The sequence below is a fragment of the Neltuma alba genome, unplaced genomic scaffold, assembly GCF_004799145.2.
Source record: "Neltuma alba isolate B1F8T4 unplaced genomic scaffold, ASM479914v2 tig00000105_pilon, whole genome shotgun sequence".
In the NCBI taxonomy this organism is placed as follows: Eukaryota; Viridiplantae; Streptophyta; class Magnoliopsida; order Fabales; family Fabaceae; genus Neltuma; species Neltuma alba.
In genome coordinates this window covers 953,974-963,211 of record NW_021631921.1, presented here as the reverse complement: position 1 = coordinate 963,211, position 9,238 = coordinate 953,974, and the positions used below count along the sequence as shown (strand labels likewise).

Below are 9,238 nucleotides of genomic sequence, written 5' to 3'. Positions count from 1 at the left end.
AAGATAAGCATTTCTTCCTCCATCCTTGCATTTTCCTACCCATCTTCTCACGGACATAGGCTAAGGCAGCATTTTTAGATTTACCCCAAAGGATAGGTAAACCTAGGTATTTACCTGGGTTGTCCACCTCAGCAATATTCAAACATTCCACAATATCAGTCCTCACTTCATCCGGAGTGTTCTTTGAGAAGAAAAGGCTAGATTTATCATAATTCACCCTCTGTCTCAAAACATTACAATAATCCTGCAACAATTTCATAAATAGGCTACAATTATCTAAGTTAGCCTTTAGAAAGATGATAGTATCATCAGCAAACAAACTATGAGTGATCATCGGGCCACCTCTAGTAATGTTGATTCCAGTTAAGTTGCCATGGCTGGAATGGAAGGATATCATAGAGGAAAGAGCTTCAAAAGCCAAAATGAACAGATAAGGAGAGAGAGGATCTCCCTGTCTAAGACCCCTCTGAGGAATAACAGAAGCAATCTTTCTCCCTGACATTTGGATATTAAACTTTACACTACGAACACAATTCATGATCCAGTTAACCCATTTAGAGCAAAAATTCATCTTTAGCATAACCTCTTCAATAAAATTCCATTCCAACCTATCATAGGCTTTATTCATGTCCATCTTCAAAGCCAATTCAAATTTATCTCCGGAATTCTTATTTTTCAGATAATGGAAAGCTTCATGGACAATTATACTGTTATCTTGGATAAGTCTATTAGGGACAAAAGCCCTTTGGTGCTCAGAAATACAGCTATCCAAAACCACTCTCAGTCTATTAGCCAGAACTTTAGAAATGATTTTATAAGCAAAATTACATAAGCTAATTGGCCTAAATTGAGAGACCATTTCAGGAGCATCAACTTTGGGTATTAAGATCAAGTTTGTTTCATTTAAAGGACCCACAAAATCACCATTTTCAAAGAAACTTCTAGCCATTTTGAGAAGAGAAACTCTAACCTCATTCCAGGAAACTTGGTAAAAGTGACCATTGAATCCATCAGGGCCCGGTGCCTTAAAAGCTCCAAGCTGGAAAGTAGCCTCTTTCACCTCTATTTCTGAGATAGGCCGAGTTAGCAATTGGTTCTGGAAATCTGAGATTCTTGGTTGAATGTAATAGATGACTATATCAAAGTGGCCTTGGGGGCTGCTGGTAAAGAGAGAAGAGTAGAAATCTGCAATTAAACTCTCTATTTCATCTTCTTTCTCAATCCAGTTATCCAGATTGTCTTTCAGCTTAACAATTAAATTCCGTTGCCTTCGAACCACAGTAGTTCTATGGAAGAATTTAGTGTTTGAATCACCAGCTTGCAGCCAATTAGATCTACTTCTTTGCCACCAATAAACTTCTTCCCTTTGCCACACTGATTCTAACTCAGAGGTCAAACGCTCAATATTACACTTTGATTCAGCTGTATAAACTTCAGCCTTTAGATCTTCAATTTTTGCTATCAAATTGGCAATAAGTTTCCTATTGTTTGGAAACTTCTCTTTGCTCCATTTAATAAGTTTAACTCTGCAACTGTTAAGACAGTTAATAAAAAATACCACCCCATTAGATCCCTCAACATCTTCTATCTGCCAACAGTCTTTTATTATATCCACGAACTCTAGATGAGAAGCCCAGACAGCCTCAAATTTGAAGGCTTTTAGAGTCCTAATATCTACATATCAAAGAACCACTAGAAGCATATGATGATCAGAGGCAACAGGTTCTAGGTGAAAAGCAAGGGCTTTTGGAAAAGCTTCTTTAAACTCACCATTACAGAGAGCACGATCTAACCTTTCTTTAACATGGTCACTGCCAATTCTTTGATTACATCAAGTGAATCTTGCACCTTTAGCTTCAATACCCATTAGCTCACAGTCAGAGACAAATTGTTGAAAATTAAGCACTCTTCTGATAGTGTGTGGGTTACCTCCTTGTTTCTCCTGTTGAGATAGAAGATCATTGAAGTCGCCTAAGCAGAGCCAAGAGTTTGTAATACCTCCCGCTATATTACGCACCTTGTCCCATACTCTTAGCCGGTCACATTCTTTTGGTGGCCCATAAATAAAAGAAACATGCTTCGGTAAATCACACTTAGTAGAGCAGATAGAAGTATGAATTATATTTTTAGAACTACTCAAAATGTTAATTACAACTGAGTCAATCCACCAGAGAGCCAGCCCTCCAGATTTACCAATGGGGGGGACATACCAACTTTCATCAAAGTGACATTCTCTTCTAATACACTCCAAATATTTTTCTTTTTTCTTAGTTTCCATTAAGAAAACTATCTGAGGTTTATTTTTCTTTACCTCTTCTTTGAGGCTTTTAACTGCCAAAGGTACCCCCAACCCTTGGCAGTTCCAAGCGAGTATGCTCATGGCCCTTGGGTGGCTGATGTAGGACAGCCACCAGAACCTTCAGCCATATCAGTAGAATCACAATTTCTATTATTTCCATTAAAGGCAAACCAACTCTCTGGAAAATCAATTTCTCCCCCTCTAGATTGATCATCAGATGGTTTAGGAATAATACCTGATTTACGCCTCAAGCTTTGCTTCAATTTACGAAAGCTCTTTTGACGGGGGCTTTTATGAGGAGCTTTGGATTCGACACTACTTCTGGCTTTGGCCTCTGAAGAGCTAAAGAGTTTTCTTCTTTTCACTGTCACTGGAGACTCCAGTTCATTGTTTCCTCTCTTTAGATTGACTTTATTAAGTTTCCTAGCAACATCAAAAATTGGAGACAACCGTGAAATAGGAGTCAAAGCTTTTTCCAACACTACTGACTCCACATCTCTGTCAACAGTTTTTTTATCCATTGGAGAGAATGATCCCTCCTGGTTTGGGCTTTTACTTAACAGACTCCCAATAGGAGAGCTTTTCCCAATAATTGGGTTAATCCGCATCTTGGGACTTTGGACTCCTTTAGGCACACAAGGCCCAATTCCAGATTTCTTGGTGTCAACCTCCCCTCCGTCAACATGATGAGCTGGCTCTTCCTTCCATCCCAAACGTCCCTGTACCAGCTGACCCGATTGACGCGCACTATTATTGTTTGCGTAACTGAATTTGTCTTTATTCCACTCACGCACCTTCTGGTTATGCATAGCACGCGCCGACGTCTTCCGACCATCTTCCTCACGCCACTCCGCCGCATATTTGACCATCGCATCTTCTCTATCCCTTTCTGCACCTGCAGAGAGCCAAGGGCCATATACATTTTCCCCCTTTTCATTTACCACCATTTCCCTCCTACAGGTTCGACTATCATGTTCGATTAAACCATACTGGTAGCAGAATGATTGGAGTCGTTCATATTTCACATGGACCCAAACTTCAGAGTTTCCCGGTCTATCAACCCAGAATCCATAGACCAAAGGATCGTTAATATCAACCAGCACCCTAGCACGGCCGAAGCTTCGATGGTATTTACCATCTGCTTTTGGTTTCTCATACCAGACCAAGTCTCCAACTAAGTTCCCCATACGGCAAATATTTTCTTTAAGTTCTAAAATACCAAGAGGTATGTTATGGAACTGAACCCAGAACGGTGTTTTGTTAAAAGAGACTTCATCCACGACCCTCAACTCGGACCAATTCTGAATACTCATCAACGCACCTTGAATAGACCAGGGTCGCCCCTTAAGCAGACGAAATTTATCCTGCATATTAGCAAAGGTGAAGACAATTAAATCATCACCCATTTCAACAAGTTCTGTATCTTCCTTTAGGTTCCATCCCTTACGGATTGTCGCTATCACCGATTGCTTACTAATCCCCTTCTCCGAAATGACTTTGCCAATAAGCATAGGATTAGTACTAGCGTAAACTTCATCCTCCTTCCATACCACATTCAGTCTCGGGCCCCGACTACTTGAAGAATGATTCTTCTTCGCCATCGTTTCCCCTCCCTCCTAACCTCCCACCTCCGATCACCAGAGCTAGATGCTCTAAACGAAACTGGAAGCACACTACTCTTACAGCTCACAAATCTCAGAACCCACAGTAGGAGCTGAGACAAAACTTTATCGGAACACCGCAGTGGGTGGAGTCCATACACTCACGCCGCCAAGGATGACGGCACCTCACACTCTCACAACGAGAGAAAAAACTCTCAAGGAGAGAGACCTGGCCCAGTCAGTTGTAACATAGAAGGAGTTAGACCATGATATGATATTTTGTGAATATATTTAAATGATTAAAATCCCTTGTATCAGATTTGGAAAGAAAAAAGCTATCAAATTTATCATTATCAATATATTTTGTGTCATTAGATGTTCAGTATTTATTATTATCAATTCATAACTTGTTAATAAATAATTTATCATTGTTAATATATTTCTTGTCTTTTATTATTTGACACTTATTATTACTAGTTTACAATTTGTTAATAAACTTTTTAATATAAAAACATTTTAATGATTTAACTATATTTACAAAATAACAAATCAGACACTACTTTCTTCATAATTTTAAGGCGTTAAGTGCTTGATTTGATTTGTAGCATCACATTTTTAAGTTTCTTTTTTGCTTGACATTTTCCACCTGTTTTACTTGTCATTTCCCTTTTTTTTTATAATTAAAAATGTACAATTTCACATGTGAGAGAATATTTTTAAAAAATATCCACAAATTGGTTCCACCTGTGGGAGGGCTCATGCGGATTATGGATCAATGACAGGGCCGTTCTTCTGGTGGTCCCCACCACAAGACATGCTCGTCGTATCCGACTCGTGATGATCATTGTGGCCAGCAGCAATGACTCTTTCATCGTCGAAGTCACATAACTGCAAATTTCGCAGTGCTCTGTGCTCTGTTTTCCTGGAAAGTACGTTAAGTTGATTCATCCGCTCATTTTGTCAAATCCTTCGTTCTTCACAAAGTGATCTTTTGTTAAAGACAACGTTAAGCAATTTACAATCTGCGAATACAGGTAAGTTCATTAATTACTTTTTCTTTTTATCTCTTGTTTACTTTTCGTTTATGTTATAAGTATGTCTCTCTTCTACAAAAACAGGGTTGTTTCTGTTTTTTTTTTTTTAATCATAAGTTAATAGACGTTTCTACATTGGTTTCTTTGTGTAACCACGTAGAATACGTTGTGTTTTTTATCGACGTAAAATCTTGACAAAATCATTTCCTTTGATATTAGAAGCCCTCTCTCATTGACGTAAAAACTATGGTCCTGGATTGATTTTGAAAAAACTAAAAGCTTGTTTGTTTTCTTATTTTAAAAATGTTTTTTACTTTTTACAAAATAAAAAAAAACTTATTTGGTAATTTGTTTTTAGGTAAGTCTTTATAAAAAAAATAAAAAGATAGATATTTTTGAAAAGCTAAAAAGCCAACAAAATTTCTAGTTCTTTACTTGTTTTTATTTCTGTATTTCTTCTTTTTGGTTTGTTTAGGAAAATTGGGAAATCCTTTCTTTCACGCTCGATGGCTTTTTCTCCATTTGAAGATTTGAGTTCTCATCAAAGTTTCACTCCTCTAGTCTCAATATGTTTATTTTAAAATGCAATTTTTCTGAACAATTATCAAAGCTTTTTTTTTTTTTTGGGTTTTACGTTTCCAAACCTTGTTTTATAAAATTGTTTTGGGAGAAAAAATGAAAGGCAGAAATAAACAGGCCCTAAGATTTTGGCTTTTCAATGATACTTATTTTCATTTATAGCCAAAACCAATTTTATAAATCAATGTCATAAGTCAATTATAAACAAATCCTTTCTCAAGGCGATACCTATGAATCAGTTTTATTCAAAATTGATTTTCTAACCTCTAATCCAATCACATGTAAAAGTGCGTAAAGTTAAAACCTTCTTATCCAAACAACAGAATAAATTTTTTCATCTAATAAGTGATGGAATAAAATCAAAAGAATTTATTCTCATCAAAGTTATTATTCTTATCATTATTTACTTTATTTTTTATCTTCAAATTTTTCAAAGAAAAATAAAAAGTAGAAGGACATAACGTTTCAATATGTCGTATTGTCATTTATCTCTATATATTCTTAACATCCTCACCCCATTATTAGATCGATCATCTATTGTCAAAATTTAGTTGTAAATCTCATACTTGATGTCACTCCAATTGCCTTGCATTACTAATAAGTTTATCTTTTTATTTTGCAGTTTGTTCGTATTTACGTTCTTCATAGTGGCTTTTGGTTGTTTGATCGCATTGCGCATCTAAAAATTAAAAAAAAAAAAAAAAAAAAAAAAACACTTCTCTGTCCTGCGTGCAAGGCATCATCCAACGGCTTTGAAATCTCCAGAGAGGAAAAAAGGTAAGTATGTCTCTGATTGTCTCCGTTTTACTGTTAATGTCCCCATTTGTTATTTGTTTTATTTTTCATTTAATATGCATTTTTTTATTAGCTTGTCCATGACTCGACCAATTATGAGAGCTAAAATATATAAATTAAAGTGTGAATGAAATCCCAAAAATTTTATTTTATGAATGATCACATAAATAAGACAACAAAATACTAGCAAGTTAATATTGAGAGCTTGTCCATTGACTTGATGCGTGTGATGGTGATATTGAGCATTGACTTGATTCGTCAAAATTTTTGAGTGGAGGAATTTTCCATTAAATATGCAGGCCAATTTTAAATTAGATGTAAATTAGTGATAATACAATCTCCAATTTCTTAAGATATACTCCTCTGGTCCTATTTATAAGGCACTTCTAACATGTTTCACACAGACCAAGGAAAACCTTAAATTGCATTAACTCTCCATTAAAATATAGCAACTTTTCAACTTTACCCCTATTTAATATATATACTCCTTTTAAAAAAGATAACTACTTACACTATAATAAATGAAGGACAAAATAGTACATTTACACTGAAAAGTTAATGAAGTGACTTATAAATAGGACAAAAAAAACCTTCTCTCTCTGCCTTATAAATAGGACCAGAGGAGTATACATTGTACCTCTTCAACATAAAGAAAAGGTCATAGAAAATAGCGAGCGATATTGATTAAATGTTGTATGATAATTAGATGTCCTCAACAAATTGATCTCTGTAAACTGTTTACCAATTTTCCGATTGGTTTGTGTTTTCTTTTCTTTTTTACTTTCATATAATAATAAAAACAAAAGTGATGTATCTTAATTATATATCATGTTTCATTTTAGTCATGTAATTTTATAAAATTTATTTTTTATCCTTAAAAAAAATCAAAGGTATTCCTTTTTCTTAGCAAACTTTAATTTAAACAGTATGTATATAAATTTTAAGGTCAATTCAATGATGAAATTAAACTTCATCAACCGACAGACCTAGATTAACTCTATAGATAACGACTTGGATAACAACCTAAATTTAAATGTAATTTTTTTTTTGCCTATGCACAGTGAATCTGTTTTTTTTCCCCATACATTATGATAATTGATTTTAATATTTCAAAAAAGATTTCAAAATAAAAATTAATTAATAATTAATAAATATCATAAAGCTAAGCAAGTTGGAGTTTTCTTTTTTTTAAAAAAAAAATTACGTTTGATTAATTGCATGCATATCTAATAAGTTTATCTTTTTGTTTTACAGTTTGTTCGTATTTGCGTTCTTCATAATGGCTTTTGGTTATTTGATCGCATTGTGCATCTAAAAATTTAAAGAAAAAAGACCAAAAAAAAAAAAAAACACTTCCCTGTCCCGCGTCCAAGGCATCATCGAACGGCTTTGAAATCTCCAGAGAGGAAAAAAGGTGAGTATATCTTTGACTGTCTCCATTTTACTGTTAACGTCCCTATTTGTTATTTGCTATATTTTTTATTTCATATGCATTTTTTATTAGCTTGTCCATGATGAGAGCTAAAATATATAAATTCAAGTGTGAATGAAATCCCAAAAATTTTATTTTATTTAAGTAATGATCACATAAATAAGACAACAAAATACTAGCAAATTAATAGTGAGAGCTGGTCCATTGACTTGATGCATGTGATGGTGATACTGAGCATTGACTTGATTCGTAAATATGCTGCAGGCCAATTTTAAATTGGATGTAACTTAGTGATAACGCACTCTCCAATTTCTTAAGATTTATACATTGGACCCTTCAAAATAAAGAAAAGTTCATAGGAAATAGCGAGCGATATTGATTAAATGTAGTATGATCGTTAGATGTCTTCAACAAATGATGTCTGTAATCTGTTTACCAATTTTCCGATTGGTTTGTTTTTTCTTTTCCTTTTTACTTTCATATAATAATATAAACAAAAGTCATGTATCTTAATTATATATCATGTTTCATTTTAGTCATGTAAATTTATATCATTTATTTTTTATCCTTAAAAAAATAGTCAAAGGTTTTCCTCTTTCTTAGCACACTTTAATTTAAACAGTATTTATGTAAATTTTAAGGTCAATTCAATAATGAAATTAAACTTCATCAACCTACAGAACCTAGATTAACTATATATAGATAACGACTTGTATAACAACCTAGAAAGTTTAAATGTAATTTTTTTTTACCTCTGCATAATGGATCTGTTTTTTTTTTTTTTTTATACATTGTGATCATTGACTTTAATATTTCAAAAAAGACTGCAAAGTAAAAATTAATTAATAATTAATAAATATCATAAAGCTAAGCAAGTAGGAGTTTTTTTTTTTCTTTTTCTGTAAATTATGTTTGATTAATTGAATGCATATATAATTTTTGTTAAGTTATAGTGTTACAGTAGACAAATAAAGAGGCTCTTAACTGTGATGGTATCATGTTCATTTTAGATGACGAGCATTGGAGAAAGTGCTGCGACAAGTATTTTCCAGAGATTAATGGATAAAACCATCAAGGAGGCTAGGTATTTTCTTGATTTTGATTATCACGTTCATAACTTTGTGATAGAAAACAACAGTTTGGCTGCAAAGCAGAAAAAAGTACTAAAAGATATTGAAGATGCCCAACGAAATGAGAACCAAATTGAAGATGAAGTTCAAAATTGGATCGAGGAAGCTGATAATCTAATTCAAAAGAACACTAAAATCAAGCAAACATGGTCTTATGGTTGGTGTCCTTATTGGAAATACCAGCAAGGGAAGAGTTTGGCAAAGAGGACGGTAATCATTAAAGATCACATCCAAAGATATAACTTTGAAAGAGTGGCTCGTCCAGGTGAACTTCCAGGTATGAAGTACCACGCTTCAAAAGACTACATTGACTTTGAGAGTAGAAAGTCAAAATTCAACCAACTTGTGGAAGCATTAGGAGGTGGAAA

General features: G+C 34.0%; 1 long non-coding RNA gene across 1 annotated transcript; it reads left to right on the top strand.

Moving 5' to 3' along the window:
• Positions 1-4,669: 4,669 nt before the first annotated feature.
• LOC114744109 (uncharacterized) lies at positions 4,670-9,198 on the top strand. The gene is made up of 3 exons (XR_003740061.1): positions 4,670-4,934; positions 6,136-6,290; positions 8,751-9,198. It is a non-coding gene; the product is annotated as an uncharacterized LOC114744109 (long non-coding RNA).
• Positions 9,199-9,238: the final 40 nt, after the last annotated feature.